At 42.2% G+C, this 23,828-nt stretch overlaps 1 long non-coding RNA gene and 2 gene segments (V, D, J or C); all 3 read right to left on the reverse strand.

Annotated features, from left to right (window-relative positions):
• Positions 1-23,828, reverse strand: part of LOC311092653 (Ig mu chain C region membrane-bound form-like) — a 302,681-nt gene that overhangs the window by 141,169 nt on the left and 137,684 nt on the right.
• LOC311079194 (immunoglobulin heavy constant mu-like) lies at positions 1,263-8,681 on the reverse strand. The segment is given in 4 exons: positions 8,365-8,681; positions 7,837-8,139; positions 3,278-3,432; positions 1,263-1,581 (listed from the first exon to the last, which is right to left on the reverse strand).
• Positions 8,876-14,865, reverse strand: LOC311080784. Of its 2 annotated transcripts, none has more exons than XR_014605716.1 (3): positions 14,803-14,865; positions 9,261-9,558; positions 8,876-9,129 (listed from the first exon to the last, which is right to left on the reverse strand). It is a non-coding gene; the product is annotated as an uncharacterized lncRNA (long non-coding RNA). The 2 variants fall into 2 exon arrangements; XR_014605717.1 differs by lacking the exon at positions 14,803-14,865 and adding an exon at positions 11,343-11,456.

A 23,828-nucleotide genomic window follows, 5' to 3' on the forward strand; every position in this document is an offset into this window, starting at 1 on the left:
TGCAGCTGCTCAGTCTGCTTTGGTGATTCTCAATCCCCAGAGACAAAATATTCAAATACATACAACAACCGAAACTGAGAGAAACACATCTACATTGCAATAGTACCTTAAACTAAAGCTTTTCTAGGAATATGTCATTGTGTGCAGTTTAATCTGTCTTAATTTCAGAACAACTGAAAAAAACAGAAATACATTTTTAAAACACATCTTTTGGGGACCAAAAACCTTCCAATGATGTTAGAAAGCTTTACTTTATTAATCAGTTTGGTTTAGTTAGCTTTACTCTATGATAATCAGTTCTTCTGAAATGTAGAGGGGTAAATGACATGACGTGCATATTTTTGTGTCCAAGTGCATTATTTCCTTTTGAAATAATTTGAAAAATGCATGGCATATATCACTTTATTCTATAAAACCCATTTAGTTTGAATTAATTCTTAGTACATTTAAATAATACATATTATTTTGTTTTGTTGTCTTAAACCCCTAATGTGTCAAGTGCAACTGTCTGAACAAATGAACTGTTATAGGGAGTCCACTGAAAGCAAGTTGTAGAACCCAATGTAGTTTTATTAATATCAAAAAACAAGATCAAACATAAAACAAAGGCATGGCATGAAACTCAAAACAAAAACAGGAAAATAGACATGGTGCTAACCACCAGTGTTTACACGAAACAATACTTGACAAAGACACATGGCAAACATGAGGGCTTAAATGCACACATGGATCCTTGTGGAAGAGTGAAAAGATTTGTAGATCTCTTTCAAATACTGGTAAAAACTGCTGATTTCAAGTATGGGTAGGTTGGTACACTTTCCATGTCAGGTGGTACAGCTATATTTGGTTGTACCCACTGACATAAAAAAAAGAGAGATAAAAATAAACACTTTGAAATGTTTTTTTAAAAACTGAAGCTTGTTTAAACACATTGTTCATGACTCAAACATTTGCATTGCATCAGTTTTTGAAAAGATTTAAAAAAAAAAAACATATTTGTAACCATATTTGTCAAATGACCCACATATATGTTTGCCCTCATGCTAAAGTCATAAAATGATTTTTTGACAATTTAAATAATTATTATAATTATTATATAATTATATAATTATATAATAATTAAATTAAATTATTACATTGATTTATGATTTCAACTTGATTAACTTAAGATTAAATTATTTTTTACAGGAGTACAATTTCAGTGTTTCTACTTCAAAATTTCTGTGTGACTTGCCCTTAATTGTAATTACATAATTAAATAAATTTAGCATTTCCCTATTTTTTTCAGTGTATGTATCTATATAAGTAATACTCACACATGTTATGTTCTGAAGGTCCTATCCCTGTAACATCTACTGAAACGGCAAGATAATGTCACTTGCCAAATAAAATATTTGAAGGAAAATAATCTAGATAACCTGAAAGAATAGACAAAATAAGACTTTATTGATGAGTGTGTGAAGATTGAGTGCATATTTGTCAATATCTTCAAAAATGTGTGAATAGAGGCAAATTATGTAGATTCAACATCAGAATAAGAAACGTTGGAGTCTTCAGGAAAAAAAAACATCAGTGCTTCATCTGGAAAAAGTCAATAAGATCAATAATTAAAAAAAAACACATTTTAGTTACATAATGCAATCCAAAGTGAAGCCGTTATGTATACAACTGTAACTATCTTATTTATCATATTTTAAAGGGGTCATTCTATGAAAATGGTGGCTTTTTGAACAGAGAACTTTTGAAAAATGTATTTCTTTTTTTTATACCAAAACTTATAGTCAGATAATAGTTAACCTCTTAACATTATAAATTAACTTAAATGACAGCTTAATGTATTTTTATATTTTTACTACATTACATTAAAAAATGCTTGTGCTGCTTTTTTGTCACTGGTGTTACCTATATTTTAGATGACAATTCAGGCTTCCCAGAATGTAATTTGACTATTTAATTTGCATACATGATCAAAGACAGAAAAAGTTAATGTAATATTAAGAAACTGTCTTGATTAGTAATAATTTACTTTAAACAGGCACGTGTAAAGTTCTATTGTGTGACATTTTTCTATTTGTACCATTGTGTTTTTTGTTGTAACATTAGAAATAATTGAGGTTGAGTGATCAAAATTGAATGATCATATCCTTAAAATGCTTACTAATGAATGCAGCAACAGTTAGGTAGATACAAAAACCATATTCTATGAAACTGTGAACATAGAATGCCAGAAAACCAATATGCCATGTGGCGGTAACACCAGTGACGCAATGTAACACCAGTGACGCAAAGTGAAACCAATGACAAAACATAAGATTATTTCAAACAATTTTTTATACATTTATTATGAAATGCTAACAGGTCTTAATTAATATAATTGTTGAGGCTTTTATGAAACCTTATGTTGAGAAAAAAGTTAGTGGTGTTATTGATTGTCACTGGTGTTACCGTCATGTCACTGGTGTTACCAGCAGCAACAGTAACACCAGTGACGATAACACCAGTGACAAATCTGCAGACAAAATGGCATATCTAAGATGGCGGCCACAGTAGCTCAAACCACACTTCTTAAATTGTAAATAAATCACTTAATCATGCAATTTGAAAAATTATATTAATAAAATTTCCTTTCCCCTTACTATAAACTGTAGAACACCAGTGACACATCTTAAGTCCTCGCATGAAATTATCAAATTATTTATCAAATTGCTAAAAGATGAAGAGAGAGTGCACACTCACCATGTGCTTTTCAAAACAGCCACGCCTACAATGAGCCTTTGACCCAGAAAGAAGTTGGCAAGGATGTTGATTTTTTTCAAAGTGGTGGTTTTTATAAATTGTAACACCAGTGACATGAAATTGAGGGACAGGTATTCCCTGTAAATTATTTATAATATTTAGTTGATATTTTAGTTTTTTAAGTAGTCCACTAAATAACTATACTACTTCCCTTTGTATTATGACATTTAAAGGGGGAGAAAAATATATTTTTTAACTCAAAATATGTCACTAAACCACGACTCCTGACCCGAGGGACAAGCCAATTTCATGGTACTGACCGTGTTCTACAATATATATAAAAAATGGTTTGCAATATAACTGTCTTACATATGTTTTATTAACAATAAAACACTTCAATTAAAACAAAAAACATATATTTTGTGTCATTATCTGACACTTTTAAGTGTTTTTCTTGGTGGTTGAGGCCGGGACAGGAAAGCCACCATTTTCGTAGAATGACCCAAAGGCTCTGTAGTCAATTTAGTAATGTCTGGGTTACCTTGAAGAGACTAAGTACAGCGCTGTATGTCAGAGAAAAGAGGAATAGGAAGATGAATGAAGTGGCAGTGGACCAGAGGCTTCTGAACTCATCCTCCTCCAGAACATCTTTATTACAGTTCAGAGCAAAGCCCTTCTCTGGCTCAGGCGGCTCCCCTGGAAAAGAAAACACGTGTACATGGGGCATATGAACAGGATAAGCACATTGTCCTGTACTTATATGCAAACATAAATCACACATCCTGAATTTAAGTCCCATGAATCTTACTAGGCTTCTAGTTAGTGTATAATTAAGAACATGGCGGCCACATGTACTGCATACGTGTACTCACACACATTCATTTGCACACACAGTTAAATGTACATAGAAGAGACAAACATATAACACTGTCCTGCACTGTTTCTGCATTTTACCATACACTTTATAAAAAATAAGCTCAAGCATATTGCTATTTTTTTCCCCAAGTAACTTAATCTCAGACATTAACTAAAACTGGAATAATACAAGTACACATAAAATATTGCTACATCCTTACAACAAAACATCTGTTTGCCTTATTGATTGTAAATGTCAATATTTACTGGTGACTTTGGTGGTCACCATAAGTGGCTTTACTATGTGCAGAGTCACAAAAATATTATAATTTCTCTAAATACTGATAAAACAGGACCAGAATGTAAAGCATGCAAAGTTTCTGATTATAAGAACCATAAGAGCTGGACTAAATCATGCAGAGTGTCATGAACTGCTCCGAGGCTCGAAGGTAGAGATCCAAGTGCAGCTTTTATTGAAGGGGTAATCCAAAGGCGTAATCCAAAGTACTGGCAAAGGGTCAAAACACAGGTAGGCAGTCCAAACAAACAAATAAAGAAACAAACTAACAAAACAGGCAGGGACCAGAGGCAAGAGAGTAATCCAGGGACCAGGGCGAGAAATTCAAAAACCAGACAAGAAACCAGGGAAAATGCTCGGAAATGCAGACTAACAGTACAACAAGACTTCGCGGTGAGTGAATGAATGAACGTGGTATAAATAGACAGACTAACAGGATGAGACAGGTGAATGCAATCAGTGAAAGAGGTACAGGTGAATGTGATCAGTGATAAGTGATGATGAGTCCAGGCAGTGAGTTATGGGAACTGTAGTTTGTGAGTGAATAGGAGAGTCCTATGTGGAGTGCCCTCTGGTGGCTCTCAAGGGCACTCCAGCTGGTGATCGTTACATAGCCCCCCCTTTAAGGAGCGGATTCCAGACGCTCCTAAACTGTCCAGGAGGGAGGTGGAGCGGAGGCGGACCCGGGGGTGGGATGGAGGGCCAGGCCCGTGGAGCGGCAGAGGACCTGGATACTGCAGCAGGATGGGAGGCCAGGGCGGATCAGGCTGTGCAGATGACCAGGGTGGAGCAGGCTGTGCAGGCGACCAGGGGGGAGACAACCCTTCAGGCGGCCAGGGAGGAGACGAACCTTCAGGCGGCCAGGGCGGAGACGACCATTCAGGCGGCCAAGGAGGAGACGAACCTTCAGGCGGCCAGGGCGGAGATGACCATTCAGGCGGCCTGGGCGGAGAAGACCCCTCGGGTGGCCACGGCGGTGAAGACCCCTCGGGCGGCCACGGCAGTGAAGACCCCTCGGGTGGCCACGGCGGTGAAGACCCCTCGGGCGGCCACGGCGGTGAAGACCCCTCGGGCGGCCACGGCGGTGAAGACCCCTCGGGCGGCCACGGCGGTGAAGACCCCTCGGGCGGCCACGGTGGAGGAACTGGAACTGGCACCACCGGAACTGGTACCACCGGAGCTGGCACTGGAACTGGCACCACCGACTCAGGAACAGACACAGACACTGGCTCAGGAACTGGAACAGACACAGACACAGGAACTGGAACAGACACAGACACAGAAACTGGCTCCAGCTCAGGAACTGGAACAGACACCGGCTCAGGGAAAGGCATGTCGGCAGCCATCTCTGTAGAGGGTAACTCTGCTGAGGACACTGGCTCGGCGGAGACCATCTTGTCCCGAGACACTTGCTCGGCGGCGGCGACCATCTTGTCTGGAGACACTGGTTCGGCGGAGACCATCTTGTCCGGAGACACTGGTTCGGCGGAGACCATTTTGTCCTGAGACACAGGCGTGGAGTCGGCCATCTTGTCCAAAGACACAGGCGTGGAGTCGGCCATCTTGTCCGAAGACACAGGCGTGGGAAGAAGAAGAGGAACAGATTCAGGCTCAGTATCAAGATCAGATTCAGGCTCAGGAACAGATTCAGTCTCGGCGGGACGAGACACTTGACGGGCGGACGTGACGTGAAGCTCAGTCTCTGGATCGGCAGAAGTGACGTGAAGCTCAGTCTCTGGATCGGCAGAAGTGACGTGAAGCTCAGTCTCTGGATCGGCAGAAGTGACGTGAAGCTCAGTCTCTGGATCGGCAGAAGTGACGTGAAGCTCAATCTCTGGATCGGCAGAAGTGACGTGAAGCTCAGTCTCTGGATCGGCAGAAGTGACGTGAACAGTCTCTGGATCAGCAGAAGTGACGTGAAGCTCACTCTCTGGATCGGCAGAAGCGACGTGAACAGTCTCTGGATCAGCAGAAGCGACGTGAACAGTCTCTGGATCAGCAGAAGCGCACTCTGAGCTTGACGGGACCAGCGGCGGCGAGGGCTTTGAGCTGGTTGGGACCAGCGGCGAAGAGGACTTTGAGCTGGGCAGGACCAGCGGCGAAGAGGGCTTTGAGCTGGGCAGGACCAGCGGCGAAGAGGGCTTTGAGCTGGGCAGGACCAGCGGCGAAGAGGGCTTTGAGCTGGGCAGGACCAGCGGCGAAGAGGGCTTTGAGCTGGGCAGGACCAGCGGCGAAGAGGACTTTGAGCTGGGCAGGACCAGCGGCGAAGAGGACTTTGAGCTGGACAGCGATGAAGAGGGCTCTGTGCTGGGCAGCGATGAAGAGGGCTCTGTGCTGGACGGGACCAGCGGTGAAGAGGGCTCTGTGCTGGACGGGACCAGCGGTGAAGAGGGCTCTGTGCTGGACGGGACCAGCGGTAAAGAGGGCTCTGTGCTGGACGGGACCAGCGGTGAAGAAGGCTCTGTGCTGGACGGGACCAGCGGTGAAGAAGGCTCTGTGCTGGACGGGACCAGCGGTGAAGAGGGCTCTAGCCTGGCAGGCATGTCGCCTGCTGTCTCAGGCGCGGCGGGCATGACGCTTACTGCCTTGGCTTCGGCAGATCTGGCGTGAAGTGCAGGCTCGGCTGGACTGGCGTGAAGGGCAGACGGTGACATGGCGTGCCACGGAAGGAAGCTCTCCAGACATCTGGAGAGTGCCTCTCTCCAATCCAGACCGGAGAGATCGGGGAGCTCCCTCGGGTCGACCTCCTTAGCCCCCAGCCGGTAACACAACTTAATTGCCTCGTCCCCCAGAGAACAAGAGGCAGCGAGAGGAACAAACCCCCAGGTATACTGGAACAGATCGAGGCTATCCAGGGCCAAGGCTGCGATCTGTCCAGCGAACTCCCGGCTCATGCTGGGAAGATCAGGCGAGATCTGTACTGCTGCATTCCTGGAGGTCATAGCTGCTGGATCTGGGTGTGGCGAAGTCTTCTGTCATGAACTGCTCCGAGGCTCGAAGGTAGAGATCCAAGTGCAGCTTTTATTGAAGGGGTAATCCAAAGGCGTAATCCAAAGTACTGGCAAAGGGTCAAAACACAGGTAGGCAGTCCAAACAAACAAATAAAGAAACAAACTAACAAAACAGGCAGGGACCAGAGGCAAGAGAGTAATCCAGGGACCAGGGCGAGAAATTCAAAAACCAGACAAGAAACCAGGGAAAATGCTCGGAAATGCAGACTAACAGTACAACAAGACTTCGCGGTGAGTGAATGAATGAACGTGGTATAAATAGACAGACTAACAGGATGAGACAGGTGAATGCAATCAGTGAAAGAGGTACAGGTGAATGTGATCAGTGATAAGTGATGATGAGTCCAGGCAGTGAGTTATGGGAACTGTAGTTTGTGAGTGAATAGGAGAGTCCTATGTGGAGTGCCCTCTGGTGGCTCTCAAGGGCACTCCAGCTGGTGATCGTTACACAGAGTTGCAAACACAAATATTTATTGCTTAAAATTGTAAAACAACATAAATGTCAAACCAAAATGAAATATTTTTGATTTGAAACATACAACATGAAACTGTTATATCAGAGGACATGAACACAGCGGTACAGTAAGCACAGGACAAAACATAAATGCGCAATTTTAACAAACACATTACACTCACACAGGCCAGAATACATTTTTGCTCTTGAAATTGTTTTTTCAAACTATGATATTATGATAACTATGTTTCTGTTCATATTTCTTTTCATGCAATAACAAATTAAGCATAGTTTTGAGCATGAATTTGGCTTTAAAGTTTGACACATGCAGTTAAGTAAAAAAAAAGCAGAACAATGACAAATGCACAAAAACATCAAAGACAGATAATCTGACAAAGTGAGCAACAGAGAGCATAAGCACTGGAAAATAAACAAAAGAACAGATACAAGTTAATAATCAACTGGACATTCTGGCTGTTTACTTTTGTCTGTTGTCACTTGTAATGGAGCACTTGTATTCTTCATGTTGGCGTGTTTGACTGTGCAGGTGATGGTGGTTTTGGGATCTTCATACTCTTTTTGTGACACTGTTAGGATGCTGAGAACAGATTTGGTGTCCATTTTACAGTTGGGAGAACTGTTTATGCCCTCTATGTAAGGATTTCCGTTCACTTGCCACATGATATAGACATCACCAAGTTTATGGCTTGTGACCTCACACACCAGAGAGACACTGTCGTTGTAAAGATCAGGTCTGTGAATGGTAACATTGGGTTTCTGTCCATCTGAGTTAAAGGAAGTGATAAAGGTTCAATAAACAAACAGAAGAATCAAACAATAATGAATAACAATACTGTATCAAGACAGTCTAAGCTTTTTGACAGCGAAAGCATTTCAAATGGGCTTGCAGTTTTTGCCAGAAAAATTGTTATATTCCATTTTCATAAAATTATAATTGCACCTGCACATACAGCCACAAAGTAAATTATTTGGAAGTAACATTGACTTACCTCCTTTATCAAAAAGAATCTCCTGCTTGATTTCTCTGTTATTATTTGTGTCACGGATGGTGCAAATGACTTTTTCTCCATCAAACCATGTTTCTTTATCAATGGTGACATTGTGGATTTTCATAAACAGTGAAGTGTCAGTAAAGACATTTCCTGGTTTGATATTCTTGATAGGTACAGGTCCATTCTTCACTGTGCATGACACTGAAGCTTCTTGCACTGTCTCGTGTACATCTCCAGAAACAACAGCTTCCAAAACAACTTTATCATAGACAAATAGTTCTCTCTGAATTGGTGGCTTCAGCGTCAGTGTGAATTTTGCTACAAGGGAGTAAGAAAGTATATAACTTCATGTGTAAATTTGGATTTACGTGTATATCTGTGAATTGGAATTAGTTTGAATGAGTGTATCCTTGTGTGAATTTGAAATAGAAGTGAGAGCATGAACTAGTAAACCAACATTAAATGATTTACCTTTGAAGTTCTTCTTCTCAATAATCTGTATTCCCTGATGTGTGACCTCACAGGTATAGGCAGTATTTGTATTCCAAGTCTCACTGCTGACTTCATAAAAACTGTATGCTGTGTAAAGACCTGTATTTTCATTTAGTTTGCTTTTCAGTTTTAGCTCGCTCATGCTGTTATTATTTACTTTCCATTGTACAGCGAGCTTCTTGGGGTAGAAATCCTCAATAACACACATGACAGATGTACTTTTTGGAGTTGTAACGGGAACCAAGCTCAGAGTTGGTTTTTGTGGATTCCCTGCAATTAAATCAAGATTTATGTGCAATTAAACTATGTTGAGGACATCTGACATTTTGCAATCTTAAAATGTCTCTAATTTTACCACAACAGTTTAGTTAAATGTTCATCCTGTTAATGTCTGTTGTTACCTGTTCTTAATGTTTCATTGACTGTTTTCATTGGGTGTACTGCAGTACACATAATTTTATTTTGATTCCAATTCGTTTGATTAATAGTTATGTGGCTGACTTTCAACATCTTTTCTCCATTTTTTACTGTAGGGTACTGGATGAAATCAGTCAAGGCATTTCCTCTCTGATCCATCCATTTGAAACTGACAGATTCAGCAGGTGAAAACCCAGACGCCATGACAGCCAACAATTAGGGAATCAGATGAAGATTCACGTGGAGACATCATAAACACTGTTGGTGGTTTGGGATCTTCACCTATAAGGGTGAAACCACACAAAACACACATGCAGGTTACATACACTGATGAAGCCCAATGCAGTGGAACTGTTGGACAGGTGCTTCAGCATCCCAAGAAAGTCCCCTATAACATTTTAATCTGGAAACAATTATAAATCTACACTGCATTAATTAATTAATTATATATTATTGTTAATCAACATAAAATAAAATAAAAAACAAAAAATTAGAATCATTACATGAAATGAAATCGGCCGCTGCATTGTCCTTTTGAAACTTCAAACAGTAATCAGTATCTCAAATTAATATTTGGGAATATTTAAGTAAGCTATGTTATTAAGCTTGTTAAATTTCATTAGGCTCAAATAAAAAATAAAAATAAATTTAGTAATAAAAATCGAGTGCCCAAAACCTGTTTTGCTCAAATTCAAAAGTAATGGCCCAACACCCACTGTAATTGGTCTACTATCCCCTCAGCACCAGCAATCACAATTCTCAAAGGCGCCTCATGTCGACACACTTGCCCACGAGGTTATCAGCTTCGACCATAAGTGTATACTAAAAATTGCACACATTGTCTTCGATAACAAATGCGCATAAAAGACAAATAAAACTTAGCTATATTTTGTACAAAATACTATTGAATATTATAATGTATTTTGAAAGTTTACTTTCAATGCATTGTTACAATGATCATTTCCAGCACACAGTTAAAATATACCTAAATTATATTTTTAGTAAAGTGCAAATAAATACACTTTAAAAAATTAAAATGAATTTTCACTCCAAGTATATTTTTCTAAAATATATATTTTTCTAAAATATACTAAATTACAATTATTTTAAAGTGTGTTAAAAGTTGTATATTTGCAATAGTCAAGTCAAGTCAAGTCATCTTTTAACTAATCTATTAATCAATGTAGATTGTTTCAAAGCAGCTTTACAGAGATAAGCGTATACTTTTAGGTAACAGAGATTGTTTTGGCTTTATAGCGGTTCTTTAATTAAGTTATTTTCCAGCTAAAGTTAGTTTTGATTGATTTGCTTCCGTCGCAACGATCATTTGTTATTAAATTAGGGGCCGCTAAGACGACACCATTCTCTCTATACAGACTTTAAACGCGAACCTGTGAGAAACGCTGATGGCGTTCACATGCGCATTTAGAATGGGTTCTATAGTTATGTGCGTTTGAATATATGTGCGCAGGTTTGGAATTACCTACAAGCCAAGCCTAAACAAAGTAGCCTACTTGTCTTTCCTTATAAATTTTGATAAAGAATTTTATTTTATTTTGTCGCTTTGGGGTAGGGAAGGCTATACTTTTGAAAAAGGGAATATATTTCAAATACAATAAAGTAGCCTATAAGGTTTTTTATTACGTGAAAGTTTCTTAATATTATAAGAAAGTATACCCAAATCATTATTATGAGAAGGCTTCTCATTATTATACGATAGCTGTTGATATCATTTTTTTGTAAATCCTGTTAACGTTTGAACCGTCAATGTTAAAAAAAAAATAAATATAGAAATGTGCTAGATTATAGGTGTTTTGGATAGGCTGGAATTTGTTCAGCAAACTAAACAAAGACCTTAAAACGCCAAAATACTCTCGATATTGTCCTCGACAGATCTATTAAGTTATAATGCAACATAATTTATGGTGTCTTTGTTTAATTTGCTTAACAGATTTCAGCCTCTCTGTATTAAAACCAAACATAGGCCTATATATTATTAAATTGCAGATATGAATATGAAATATATCTAGATAAAAAAAAATAAAAAAAATCAGTAAATAACTTACTTGTGACGGTGACCTGCGTCCCTTGGCCCCAGTAGTCGAAGTAACTATCACAGCGCTACATTATTGATATTGTTGTGAACTTAGAATCGAAAAGACCAGGAGACTTGGTTGTTTCTTCAGCAGGTTTCTTTATTGAGAACACGAGCCGTCGGTAGCTGCAGTCACCAAGCCTGACGTGAATGTTCTCTTACAGTTTATATACATTTAGGGGCAGGAACCGAAAAAGACAGGTTTAGGAACCGGTTTTAGACTGAGAGCATTGCCCACCCTAATCCACTCAGCATATCTATTCAAACACTGAGACCCGAGTACAGGACTGGCTGGATTTTCTTGCTAAAACACAAACTCCAAGAGTTTCAGTAAAACAGGACTGACCAGAGTCTTTTGCTAGAAAACTCTGATAATCATAATTTATACCTAACCTTAACATGCTAAATTCAATGTAAACCTAAATTAAACATTTTAATAAATTTGCATTCCCACATTTGCCCCTTTGAGAGTCTTAAAAAAACTCTCACAAAATACAAATTTATACACTTAAAAGTTAATTCTTGTAACTTGTGTAAGTTACAGGCACATAGCAAGTTCAATCTTGTAACTTGTGTAAGTTACAGGCACAAAGCAAGTTCAATCTTGTAACTTGTGTAAGTTACAGGCACAAAGCAAGTTCAATCTTGTAACTTGTGTAAGTTACCGGCACAAAGCATGATCTGTGTTGTTCATCTGTAATTGCATGTTGACACAGAAACAAACATGCAATTAGAGTCCGTGAAGTTCTTACGGGTAATATTCTTTTATGGTTCGACCAGTCACTTTCTCGTGAGAGGCGTGAGTCATTTGTTGAATGAAACATTTGATACTGTGGAAGCATACGTAGAACGCCAGTAGGAGAAATAACAGCAGCATTGCTATTTCTTTAATCCACAGCCAGGGTTTACCTATCAAGTTTCCGAACCATGAAGAATTGTCTTCAGTCATCTGGTGTAATTTTGTTGAAAGATCAAGAATGTCTTGTTGGATTTTGTTCAAGTTCTCTGTTGGATCCATTAAACCGGTGCAGCACCATACGATGGGATTAATGCTCCAAGAGTTCTTGACCACCACGTTTGAACACAAGTGAGTCCTGGAATGCAGCCATCTTTGTTGATAGAAGGAGCTGAATTTTGTAGCTGTGGAGAGCTTGGGGTGGAGTGTGTATTTTCTCTGATAGCTGGTAGAACATAAACCAGGGTGTACCTGCCGTTGAATTGGCTGGGTAGGATGCTGTAGACAGAGATAGGGTGTGCAACCCATGGGATTCCGGCTCCTACTGAAGGTGCATGTGGCATGCAAACGTTCTTTCCAGCAAACAAGGCATTTCTTGACATATTCATCAGCTCTAAGAAGATGTTGTTTCTGGGGTCCACACTTTGTGCGATGTCCATGATGGTTAGTAGTAGTACGACAATCTTGATCATGATGAGGGATGACTGAAGTTCCCGTAGGTGAGTCTGCGTTGTGTATTTTTTTTCTTCTGTGTTGGTTGTAGTCTCTGCAGTTGGTCTAGTTGTTTTCTGGAGGTTGGGTCTTCATATGCAGGTGTGTAGGTCAGTGCATATGGTTAAAAACAAACAAACAAAGAACAACTGCAACAGACCAGTATTCATTGTAAAGACTCTGTTCAATCTGTATCTGCTAATTGTGGTTCCTTCTTTAATTCACTTTCTGACCACAATGGAATCGCAAAACCACCCTTTTCTGTTGTGGGGATCAGTCTGGCATTTTTTCTAAACATTTCTGTGAGTTTTCTGTTTTACCACACAATAAACAAAAAAACTAAAACTTCTCTAGGGTACACTTGTTAACACATCAGCTATTGCTAACTTTCCAAATGACCAACACTTCACACTTAACCTCCCTGCCTACAAAAAAAACAGAGGATAAAACAAAATATTAGCAATTTACGCTAAAATCTTCCCTGCCTACAAAAAACAGAGGATCAAACTAAATATTTAGCAATTTACGCTAAAATCTTCCCTGCCTACAAAAACAGAGGATCAAACGAAATAACTAGCACGTAAAGCTAATTCTTCTCTGCCTAAAGCAAAGGGTACACAATATTAACCTGTAATGTTAATCTTCCCTGACGGGCAGAGGGTATCTTTCATCTCTAAAAAAAAAGGATTTTTTTTTTTTAAAGGATAACTTAGTTAACAAAACCCTGCAGCTGTCTGTTAACTCTTCTCTGAACGGCGCAGAGGATAAACACATATACTGGTCTGTAGCAGTTCTTTGAATGGAGCGAAAACTCACCAACCCTTGGTTGTAAAGGAAGATTCTGGAACTCAGTCAGGCTTTGAGGTCTTTGAGCTTGAAGTTTCAATCTGGAGGAAGCTGGAAAGATTCAGTCTGGTAATCTTTGTTTAGCTGGAAGTTTCGCTCTGGATTCCAAAAGATGCAGTCTGGAAAGCAGATCTTTTGTTGAGCTTGCTGTTTCAATCTGGATTCAGGTCTTTGAGCTTGACGTTCTTTGAGTTTTCTTTTTCTCCATCCGGGTTCACGGCACCAAGTTGTTGTGAACTTAGAATCGAAAAGACCAGGAGACTTGGTTGTTTCTTCAGCAGGTTTCTTTATTGAGAACACGAGCCGTCGGTAGCTGCAGTCACCAAGCCTGACGTGAATGTTCTCTTACAGTTTATATACATTTAGGGGCAGGAACCGAAAAAGACAGGTTTAGGAACCGGTTTTAGACTGAGAGCATTGCCCACCCTAATCCACTCAGCATATCTATTCAAACACTGAGACCCGAGTACAGGACTGGCTGGATTTTCTTGCTAAAACACAAACTCCAAGAGTTTCAGTAAAACAGGACTGACCAGAGTCTTTTGCTAGAAAACTCTGATAATCATAATTTATACCTAACCTTAACATGCTAAATTCAATGTAAACCTAAATTAAACATTTTAATAAATTTGCATTCCCACAATATCAATTGTACAAAAGCCTAATTCCTATAGGCTACTCTGTTAAATATAATGTGCTCTGCATTACCATAATTATACCTGGCCTAAAAAAAACAAAAAAACATTTAAACCTTGTGTTTCGCTTTTTCACTAGCTATGTGTCTAAATGAAAACAGTAATTTATTTAGCACTTTCTCAATTTTCTCTGCATTATAAAGGCTACAGGATAGGATACTTCGTGTGTTTTACGTTATGGCTCTAAGTTTTGAAAGATGAAATCCAGCTATAAAAATAATTTAAAACAGTTTGCATTACTGCAACATCAAAATAATCCGAGTTTATAAAAACAATAGGCCTAGAGATATGCCGACAATATGGAAATACAAACAATCTTCTAACAGTATATCAAGCAATTTATTTTTTTATTTTTATTTTTTTGCAGACGACGGTATTTTTTTAATTGCAAGTATATAGGCTAAGCTAGAAAAATTCAGATGTGAAAGAAGTAACAAACTTACCTGAGACGATCACTTGTGTGCCTTTACCCCAGTAGTCAAACGCATCACAATGAGACATTAGACGTTATCTGATGTGCAGAAACATTGAACTTCAAACCTATCGTTTCCGTTTACTAGGCCTATTATTGAAATCCGTGGATCTATCAACGAAAGCTAATTAATTATCCAAGTGATATGACACAACACATTCATTAGATCAAAAAAACATTTCCGAACTTTTTTGTATTCAAAAGCGTTTAAATTCATTTTAAACGTACTAAAACATGACTTCATGCCAAATTGTAGTCATGGCACCACGAATCTATAATTTTGTGCAGCTTTTACACTATAAATTCTTAATGAATTGCAGGTCTTTTTTTACTTAATTTCTGGCAAAATATCTTTAAATCCTTTACTATTAAATGTACCTATAAGCAACATAAGACATTAAGACATAAGACATTAATTTTTAGAATGTATCTTCACACATTATACTGCACAGGCAGATTTCAGTTATATATATATATATATATATATATATATATATATATATATATATATATAAATACTTAGGCTACTTGTGTGTTAGAGTTTAGGGTTATTTTTTCCCGTCTTTTTGTTTTTCAAATCTGTAACTGTCAAAGCCACCTCATTACTGATTTTCTGGAGCTCAGATACAACTACAAAGACTGCCAACACACTCTCAACAGGTAAATTATATCTTTATTAAAATGTCTAGATATGATAACAATTTAGTTTTATTAGCATGGTATACAACGAAATTTGACATCTCTCATAGCAAACAAACTGTATTCATCCATATTACCCACATACCAACACACATAAAAACAATAAAAATAGCTTAAAGTGTCTTGAGCATGTTATTGCAACAATATGTGTATGCCATACAACAATATGGCATAGGCTACACGTTGTCCGTTCAAAATGATTGAAGCAGCAATGGGAGGATAATGAGCTGGTGCTCATTAAATGTGCCCCTGTATCCGAGCTGCACCAATCACATCGGGTTATCTGATATAGACCTTAGTAGCTTATGTAGCCCCGCCCCTTTTCAGCACTGCGCTCCTTGTCTTTTGACTTCCGGTCTGTATTTCCAGTGATTTTGCATGTTTATGAATGAACGGCTCGTTTTATAATCATCCCGGTCGACTGACATTTGTTAAGTCATCTGCTTTAAACATTACAGTCCTCGTGATCCACTTCAAAAGCTATTACTCCTGGACAGCAGCGCCATAGAAATATACAGAGCGACCGCAAAAACGGAAGTTAAAAGACAATATTCTAAAGATCACCCTCGTTTCTCTGGTGCATAAGGTCGAGCTAAACAGATGATGACATCGCTGTGACGTCGAAGTCATTAGTAAACAATAGGCTTGTTTGAGATGCGCCTTAATTGCCTCGCCTGAAATGTACGCGAGAGTAGGGGGCTGCAGTGAGAGGAGGAGTGAAAAAAGTGCAGGCAAGACGGACAGTTCTCTCTTCTTGCAGTGGATCTGACACCTGCGAGATCAAAGATGGATATCGCGGGATTCACCGGATTCACGCTCGTGCACAATAGGCTTGTTTGAGATGAGCAAAATCTGCGCAGAATCGATCACCGGTGATCAGCGCGAGATGCATGCCGGTTAGAAATGTGTCCGAATGCGGGCCGCCTTGCTCTGATGTCATGCTGACGTATGTCAAAAATCTCTCGCGAGCGCAAGGTGCACCTGTCGGATTCTGCAGTCGAGCACAGTTGCTCTCCACTGACTGCGCTGATCAAAAGCATGATGGGAAACGACTTGCTGACGACACAGCTTAATGTTCATTGGAACAACCGTGATGTATTGTTCTCTTTTAAAATGTTTAAGGAGAAAAGTGTGTTTTAGCCCCGCCGAGGCCGGTCTAACCTCCATCTCAAACATATTTCTCAGTCCCCTCCTAAGTTCAGGCTACTGGGAATATCCATACTGCAGTAAACGAGCCTGCTACAGTACACGCACGCCTGCAAAACATGATGACGCTCTCTGGCTACTCGCCCCTCTCCCCGCACTCTCTCCCTCTGTTCGAGCCGCGCAGACTGCGCCGCTCACAAGGGATCGCAGAAGCGGACGGTCACGGGGTTAGTTTTTCTTTACGTTACAAGAAAGCTACCGCCCCCGCGCCCGTCACTTACCAGCGAAAGGAGGAGAGAGAGTGTTTGTAGCCCCGCTGAGGCCGGGCCAATCTCCAATTCTCACACATTTCTCAGTCCCCTCTTAGTTCAGACGGCTGGAAATATTAATATTGCAGTAACGAGCCTGTTATAATACACGCACGTCTGCAAGCTAACACCGACACGAAACATGACTCTCATATGCTCGCGCGAACCGATAGCCTATGTATTCTTCCCCTGTGGCTCAGTGGCGGAATATCAGGCTTTCGCGCCAGAGATCCGTGTTTGATTCTGGCTCTGGCGGCAAAATTTTTTATGCTGTTCGCTGATCCGAGCTCACGGCCAGCTTCTCACATGCAGAAAGTGAACCCACCCCTCGCACTTTGATGGTGCTCGAGTGTCAAATGTAGGAAATGTGCCCACGATCCAGTGCCCACACTTACACATTGCCCGCTCTGTCTCACTATCTTGGGGAGCAGATCGCATAAAACTCCCCGCCACCGGCCATGTTGTGAATGTAAGCCCTGTGCCCGCCTACGAGCGCTCACACTTGCTAGTAAACACATTGACGCCCACGCCGCTTTCGCGCCGAAAAGCGAAAAGCGGCTCTTTGCTGCAAAATATTCTCCGTCCCAAGGGACCGAGTTATTGGGCACTGCCCAGCTGGTTGTCGCTATCAGCGAGCTCCCGTTCCCCAGCATCAACAGCGCGGGCACCGCGCAAGCGCCTCCGTTGGGACCCAGAGGCTATTCGACCCCTAGCCATGAGTGCAAAAGCATGGGAGGCTATCTCGGGTGTGTCGAAATGGGTGCTGGACACTGTAATACGGGGCTATTCGCTACAGTTCGCTCGCCGTCCCCCGCGCTTTCTAGCACGGACCGAGACGAGAGTGAATACCAAAGCAGCCCATCTGCTTCATGCAGAGATAGCGAAACTATTACGCAAAGGGGCGATAGAACGAGTTCACCCTTCCCTGACCGAGGCGGGCTTTTTACAGCCGTTATTTCCTCGTTCCCAAGAAGGACGGAGCGCTCAGACCTATATTAGATCTGAGATATTTGAACAAAGCTCTCGTGAGACGGCCGTTCAAAATGCTTACGACCAGACAAATCCTCGCGCAAATCCGCCCGAGGGACTGGTTTATTTCTCTCGATCTGAAAGACGCATACTTTCAGATTCAGATTATTCCCCGTCACAGGCCATTCTTGAGATTCGCCTTCGACGGCCAGGTATATCAATACACCGTCCTTCCGTTTGGCCTGTCTCTAGCACCCCGTACGTTTACGAAGTGCATGGACTCGGCCCTCGCTCCCCTGAGAACACAAGGGATGTGAATTCTGAACTATTTGGACGACTGGCTCATGCTAGCGCAGTCAGAGGAGGAACTCATTTCCCACAGACTAGCGCTTCTCAGTCACCTGGAAAGCTTGGGTCTTTCGGTGAACTGGGCCAAGAGCTCATTAATCCCCAGCCAGTCAATCTCCTTCCTGGGAATAGAACTGGACTCGGTGGCTATGACGGCCAGACTGTCAACACAGCGCGCGCGCCGTGTTCGACACCTCGCCGCGTCCTTTCAGAAAGGCAGGTGCTTCCCCCTGAAAGCATTTCAGAAGTTGTTGGGCCACATGGCATCAGCTGCAGCAGTTCTGCAGCTGGGCTTACTGCGAATGTGCCCGCTCCAGCGCTGGCTGAGAGCGAGAGTGCCCCGCGGAGCGTGAATTGCCGGCTGCTCGCGAGTCAGTGTGACTCAGGGCTGTGTCTCAGCCCTGCAGCCCTGCAGCCCTGCAGCCCTGGCTGGCAGCCGAATGGTACCAACGGGGAGTTACGATGGGAGTCATCTCACACCGAAAAGCGATCTCGACGGACGCCTCCAACCTGGGTTGGGGGGCGCTTTACGAGGGCAGACCGGTCTATGGCCTTTGGTCAGATCAGGAGAAAAGCCTTCATATAAACTGTCTGGAGATGCTTGCGGTCGAAAATGCATTGAAACTAGGGATGGTAAGATTCACCGATTCGCATCGGTGCATCGGCATAAAAGCTAACGATGCGATGCATCGATTTAAATAAGTGTGCATCGGATAAGTTGGCATTTGCATCGCGATTCATCGTTTCTAACATATTTGCATCGGTAAAAAACGATTTATTCATTTATATTTATTAGTAGATGCGCTATACTTCTACTATTTAGAAAGTGATCAATCATTTGTGACCAATATTTTATTATACTGCTGCGTCCACAACGAACGCGAATAGAGCGTCTGGAGCTAGTGATTTCCATGTTAAAAAGACGCGTTGACGCGCGTCTGGTGGTCTTGCGGCGCGATAGATGCGTTTAGCATGGTGCGATGGACGCGATTTCCCCTCATTCGCGTCTCATCACCATCACTCAACTGTTGCTCAAGCACGTTCTCTCATCACCACTGCTGCAGCTGCTACGTGAATATGACGCATCACAACACTACGGAGTGCGAGGCGTGTCATGAGAGTCACCTACAACCTTAAAGTAGGATATATATATATATTGCATTTGAATACAGTTATGAACGTTTATTTTTTATTATTGTTTGTTAAAACAGCATCTTCTTTCAGCTGAAATTTTTTTTTTTTTTTTTTTTTGTGAAAACCAAATCTTTTGTTTGTGAAAGAGCCATTAAAAGTCAGGCACTTAAGCTACTTTATGATTTGCTGTATGTCTGATATTTATTTTAAAATAAATAAAAGTTAACTATCTATAATTGCATAGCATCATATTACATTGAATCGCATCGCGCTGAATCGCATCGAAATCGTAGTGAATCGTATCGCATCGGTAGCTGCTTATATGTATCTTTAATGTATCGTATCGTTGGCTATGCATCGAGATGCGTATCGTATCGCCTTAGTTATGGAGATGCCCATCCCTAATTGAAACATTTTCTCCCATACCTGCAAGGACACCATGTGCTAGTCCGTACGGACAACATGTCAGTGGTGGCTTATGTGAACCATCAGGGCGGAATCAGATCCAGAATCCTCTGCGCTCTGGCAGAACGCCTCCTGGTCTGGGCGCAGGGCTCACTGCGCTTGCTGAGAGCCGCGCATGTGCCCGGCCGCCTGAACGACGGCCCGGACAGACTGTCCAGGGACAACGTTCCCCCTGGGGAATGGGTTCTACACCGCCAAACAGTCCAGCTGCTGTGGCGCCGTTTTGGCAGAGCAGAAGTCGACCTCTTCGCCACGAGCGACAACGCTCAGTGCCAGAGGTTCTTCTCGAAGAACGAGGACGCGCTGGCCCAAGTCTGGCCCAGCGTCCCGTTGTACGCTTTTCCCCTGGTCTCGATGCTACCACAGGTGATAGCGAAGATCAGGGAGACGCGCCGTGCAGTGCTCCTTATAGCCCCGCACTGGGAAAATCAGTCTTGGTTCCCGGAGCTGATGCGGCTGGCAGACACAGCCCCATGGCCAATCCCGGTGAGGAGAGATCATCTCTCCCAAGCCCGAGGTTCAATCCTGCATCCCCATCCGGAGCGATGGTCTCTGCATGCGTGGGGAATCAACGGATACTCGTTGATTTGCCAGAAGGGGTCGTTAACACGATCGCGCAGTCCAGAGCCCCCTCTACGAGGCGGCTCTACGCGTCTAAATGGTCTGTGTTTAACAAATGGTGCGCGGGAAAAAATCTAAACCCTCAGTCTTGTGGGGTTCCACAGGTTTTGGGCTTCCTTCAAGAGCTACTGGACGCGGGCAGGTCCCCCTCCACGCTCAAGGTCTATGTTGCGGCTATTGCAGCGTTCGCCGACTCGGCGCGCGGCCGCGCATTGGGAAGGAATGAACTCATTACCCGCTTCCTCCGAGGAGCCGGGAGGTTAAATCCTCCGCGGCCCCCCTCGGTCCCTATCTGGGATTTGTCTTTGGTCCTAGAGGCCCTAAAAGCTCATCCCTTTGAACCTTTGAACTCTGTGGAGCTGAAATACCTTACGTTCAAAACCGTTTTTCTGATAGCTCTGGCTTCAGTGAAACGCGTGGGTGACTTACACGCGCTATCTGTTAGCGCAGCAGGTCTTGAGTTTGGACCTAATGACTCCCTAGTCATTCTCAAACGAAGCACGGCTATGTCCCCAAGGTGTTGGGCACTCCTTCAGAGCACAGGTCATTTCCCTCTCAGCCCTGCCGACTTCTGGCAGTGAGGCTGATAGTAACCTCCTTTGCCCCGTTAGGGCTTTGAGGTGTTACGTCACGCGCTGCGCCGCCTTCAGGCGCTCGGAGCAGCTTTTTGTTTCGTTTGGAGGGCGCACCAAGGGTCTCGCCGCCTCGAAACACAGTCTGTCCAGATGGATAGTGGACGCTATTGCAGCAGCTTATGCGTCCAAACACCTGCAGTGCCCTTTGGGCATCCGGGCTCATTCCACCAGAGGCATGGCCTCATCGTGGGCGTGGTCCAGTGGAATTTCCATTCATAACATTTGTACAGCGGCGGGCTGGGCCTCCCCCTCTACATTTGTCAGGTTCTATAACCTGGAAGTTCCCGCCCTGCAGGCTAAACTTCTATCTGTCTAAGTCGTGTGTATGCCCTGCTCAGACTTCTGCGCGCAGGCCAGTTACTCGATTTAGCTCTTCTGGTTGAGCTGCACCAATAAGGGTTGTGTCAGTAGATGTGTAGACCGGCAGTGGCGCTCTACTTCCCCTAATGTGTGCTTATGAACATGTATTGGCCCGCTCTGCTGGCCACCTATTTTCCCACCTTTTCAGTGCTCCCCGGGCTTCCCCGGGAGTTATGTGTGGATGCTAGGCGCGCACGGCGTGGACAAAGAGTTCCCATAGCGTAAGCTTACTTACGCAATACGAGAGAACCTCTCGTAAGAGAACGTTACTGATTACTGAACGTAACCTCGGTTCTCTCTAGAAGAGGGAACGAGTATTGCGTAACCTGCCGTGCTTGCGCCACGAGCTCATGTCGCTTCAGTCGACGGAAACCAGAGATTTAGCCTCCGAGTCCTCCTTTTATACGCTAAGCCACCTCCCATTCTGGCGGGCTGTGACGCGTGAGGGCGCGCACCCTCATTGGGCGTAACGTCACGCCGGGCTCACTGGTAGGCTAAAGCAGTTGCCGCGCGGCAGCCAATGAGCGCGCAAGATAGCCCGCTCTAGCTCTGCTAGCCGCTGCACTGCGTTGACAATAAATACAAAATTAAGGATAATTTTTGGCTTCATATCTCGAGAAAAGATGACTTTACCCGTAGCGTAAGCTTACTTACGCAATACTCGTTCCCTCTTCTAGAGAGAACCGAGGTTACGTTCAGTAACCAGTAACGTTTTCTCCTATAATGCCTGATGAGTTTGGAGAATAACTGACAAGAGATCAGAGACCATTCCTCCATACAGAATCTCTCCAGATCCTTCTGATTCACAAGTTCATGTTGGTGCTTCTGTTCAGTTCACCCCACTCATTTTCTATAGGGTTCAGTTTAGGGGACTGGGACGGTCATGGCAGAAGCTTCATTTTGTGCTCAGTTACCCATTTTTGTGTTGATTTTGATGTTTGTTTTCTGACCGTTGTCCTGATGGAAGATCCAACCACGGCCCATTATAAGATTTCTAGCAGAGGCTGTCAGGTTTATATTTTTTTATCTGTTGTGATAGATGATTAATGGAATTTGGCCTTTGTGTTTCCTCATATTTAAACTCACCCATAGCTAGACAATTGTTCTTAGTCACCCTGGTATGCTAAAAAAAGGTAAATATTAATGGGAATACCGTATTTTCCGGACTATAAGTCGCTCCGGAGTATAAGTCGCATCAGTCAAAAAATGCGTCATGAAGAGGAAAAAAACATATATAAGTCGCACTGGAGTATAAGTCGCATTTATTTAGAAATTTATTTCACAAAATCCAAGACCAAGAACAGACATTTAATCTGGAAAGGCAAGTTATTTAACTACACAGTAGCACACAGAACAACAGGCTGATTAGGTGTCCGGTATGTTAATGCAACACATTAACAGTTATTCAGCTAACTTACACAATAGCATAAAGAACATATACCTGGGAGGCTGAATAGGCTAAATTAACATAAGCCAGGGAGTCCAACAAGCAAGTTACCAGTAAACAAGTTAACCAAGCTCCCGCGATCTCATTCCACATCACTGAATCCATTGAATTTTCTTCATATGGTGTCGCTTCTGAATAACTCCGCCAACTAGAGCGCCCTCTCGCGGCTGTAGACGGTAATGTTTTCTCTTGGTTCATCTCAGTCTGTATTAATTTTGATATATAAGTCGCACCTGAATATAAGTCGCAGGACCAGCCAAACTATGAAAAAAAGTGCGACTTATAGTCCGGAAAATACGGTATATAAAATTCTAGGGGTGTCAATAATTGTGACCAACGTGTTTTGGAGAAAAACATTTATTTCATAATGTGATTTCCTCCCCACTTTCAATTATTTTACTTCAATGAAAGGCTTTTGATCATATTTACCAGGGGTGCCATTAATTCTGACCACAACTGTATATATTGTATTGTTCCCTCATAATTCCATACCTTACTTATTGTGTGGAGGTGTGGGGTCATACAAATAAAAATAATATAAATCCAATATGTTACAAAAGAGAGCAATAATGATTGAAAAACAGGCTGATTATTATGAACCAACAAATATGTTATTTATTAAATTACATGTATTAAAATTAGTTGATTTAGTTGAGTTTTACACTGCACAGATAATGTATAAAGTATATAATAATTTACTTCCAAATTGTATTCAGAGGCTGTTCAAAATAAAAGAAAGTCAGTATAAACTAAGAGGAATTAATGTTTAAAAAAACAAGGGCAAGAACTAATGCAAAAAATAGATGCATATCTGTCAAAGGGATAAAAATTGTGTGGCCTATATTTCACTCTGTAAATTCAAGAA

This window comes from Abramis brama, assembly GCF_963993115.1.
Source record: "Abramis brama genome assembly, chromosome: 1".
In the NCBI taxonomy this organism is placed as follows: Eukaryota; Metazoa; Chordata; class Actinopteri; order Cypriniformes; family Leuciscidae; genus Abramis; species Abramis brama.